We start from the raw sequence: 2598 nt of genomic DNA, 5'->3' as shown, positions 1-2598 counted from the left end.
TTTGTGACAGAAATGAGCAGCTGTATGTCAAGAATAAAATGTTGGCCTGTAAATTTTTCCGTGATGTTGGAAGTCGGGCCATTGGTAAGCGGAGGGGAATGAAATTTCAGTGGAGTGGACAAATGGTTAAATCAGTCATTTTGGAGAGTCCTGAGAACAACGATTAGTGTCACTGAGAAAAAAGATATACCATTATGCAACAGTGCGTTTGACACAAAGCATGCCAAAAAATAATATCTGAAGGAAAAAAATAAAACCTTGGAGAAAGTTTTCTTAAGTACGTTGTCTCATAATGAAGAAGTAACAGAAAACATTTTTGAATCACTTATTAAGTTGCAAAGATAAAACAATAATTTAATAAGTTTGAAGGCAAAATAAATTTACGAAAACTTGATAGTAGTGGCATGAGATATATTCTTCATTCTACAAATGTATGCATTAACTTTGTGAGCCACTTGCAAATGAAATGAGAAAAACTTTGCTACACAATTTAGTGCAGTTCCCGAACAAAGTGTCATTGCTTACTGAGGATTCAACAACTATGAATAACAGATCCACACAAACTGTTATTATTTGTGTAGTTCTTCCTGAACTTTCAGCTCCAGTGAGTCTTCTAGAATTAACAGAATTATCAGATGCAACTGCAAAAGGAATTCTAAAGTCTTTAGTTAGTCACCTTCAGAATTTAGGACTCTCAGACAATTACTGAAAGGAGTTATACTGTAGGAAATACTGCAACCAGCCACAAGTTTTTTTGAAATGATTTTATTGCATTGTTATCAGTTTCAGACATGAGCCCACCGTCATATGGTAGTGTCGACTTCCTTGCAAACTTCACATTTGTGTCCTAAAATATAACAAAATTTTTGTGAGGGCACACATATAAAACTTGTAAAGAAGTTAACACTACCACATGCAGTGGGCTCAGGCCTGAAAATAATTACAGTACACTAAAATCATTTAAAGAAAAAACCTTGAAGCTGGTTGCAATATTTCCTACAGTGTAAATTATGGAAACAGTTGCTGTGTTCTCTAACCAAAATGGATAAAATAATGGATTTAAAGGAGTATTTATTGCCTGTAACTTGAGATGGTGCGGCTGCATTATTTGGTGTGTGTACTGGTGTAAAGAAGCTAATGCTATAGAAGTTTCATAGTATTATTTTCTGGCACTGTGCTCACAATCACCTTGAACTGTCTGTTAGTGACATGGTGAACCATGTGGCAGGAGCCAAGCGCTTCAGGAATCTTATGGACAAATGTTGTGTAACTCACCATGCTTCACCTAAGAATTTCAGGAAATTCCTGTTTTCTGCAATGATTCTAGAGCTTTAACTCCTTAAAATTGCCTGAATTTTAAGCACTTGCTGGGTTGCATCTAACTTTCATACCATATCCGCTGCATGCCAAGAGTTTGAAAGTCTTGTCCATCACCTTTAGAAGGCACAAGAAGACAGTAAAAGAAGCAAAACAGATCATTGTCTTTTTAAGCATCTTTTGAGAAAAGTAAAGTCATGTGAGTTTGTTCGTAATTTTGGCCTTGTGTGTGATGCTGTACAAGAACTTAGTGAACTAAGTCTAGGTCTGCAAGAGAGAAATGTTGTCTTGTATAAAGCATACAGGAGGATAAAGAATACACCACAGATTTTCGAAGAAAGAATTGAAAATCTTTGTCCACACTATAGCATCTTACTAATTTACAAGAAACCTGCATAATGAAGTCGCGCCCTCACTGCAAGCGATACATATTGAAGACCTGACTGTCGAGGCGGAAAGTTTTGGTATTGTTTTGTGTGATGACTAGGGAATGTGGTATATGTTGTTAATAGTCATGAGTGAATCTGTTCCAATATCCAGTTCAGATACTCTAAAATGGCAGAAGTTAATGCCTTGATTATGTAGCAAAGAGAAATGCTAAGAGTTGTGTTGGGAATGTAACTTGTTGCCAAATCAGGATCAGAGGAATTGTGTAGACTGTCATGGTGGAACATTTGTAAGACTACAAGAAGATCGTTGATGTAGACTTTCCTTTCAAGCTTTACCATAAAAAATTCAAGAAAAGGACTTTGATAAGAAAGAAACACTTGGTTTGATAGTGCAAAGTACAACATTGAAAAGAATATAATTATCGTTTTGTGCTGGGTAAAAGGTTACACATTACAAGGGTCTGTGTCAAAAAGTGAAACCCCAGTGAATACCCCGAGCGACTGTCATGGTTTTCACCATGAGGCCTGTTGTGTTATTGTGATAAATGAAAATTCCCGTATCAGTGGTTATAACAAAATGATAGAAGTTGATTAGTTGCACACTGCCACTCATAAGTATAGCAGAGAACATCTCCTTGAGAATGAAGTAGAGCACATTTGGGTTTTTGGCAGCACTGAAAGGAAATTGAGAAACTGTTTCATACTTTGAGTGCACTCTAGAGGTGAGCCCATAACGAAGCATTTCATTTTATCAGGTAGGAAAGTGATAACAGATTGCTGGAAATTGTATCAAAATTTGAAACAAGAGGGTATCAATTCCGAATTTGTCAACCACTCAGTAGAGTTTGTATCTTCTGATGATCCATCAGTGCACACCCAGAGTGCAGAATGG

This window comes from Schistocerca nitens, chromosome 4 (assembly GCF_023898315.1).
Source record: "Schistocerca nitens isolate TAMUIC-IGC-003100 chromosome 4, iqSchNite1.1, whole genome shotgun sequence".
Taxonomy (NCBI): Eukaryota; Metazoa; Arthropoda; class Insecta; order Orthoptera; family Acrididae; genus Schistocerca; species Schistocerca nitens.
Note: the sequence above shows the minus strand (reverse complement) of the source record.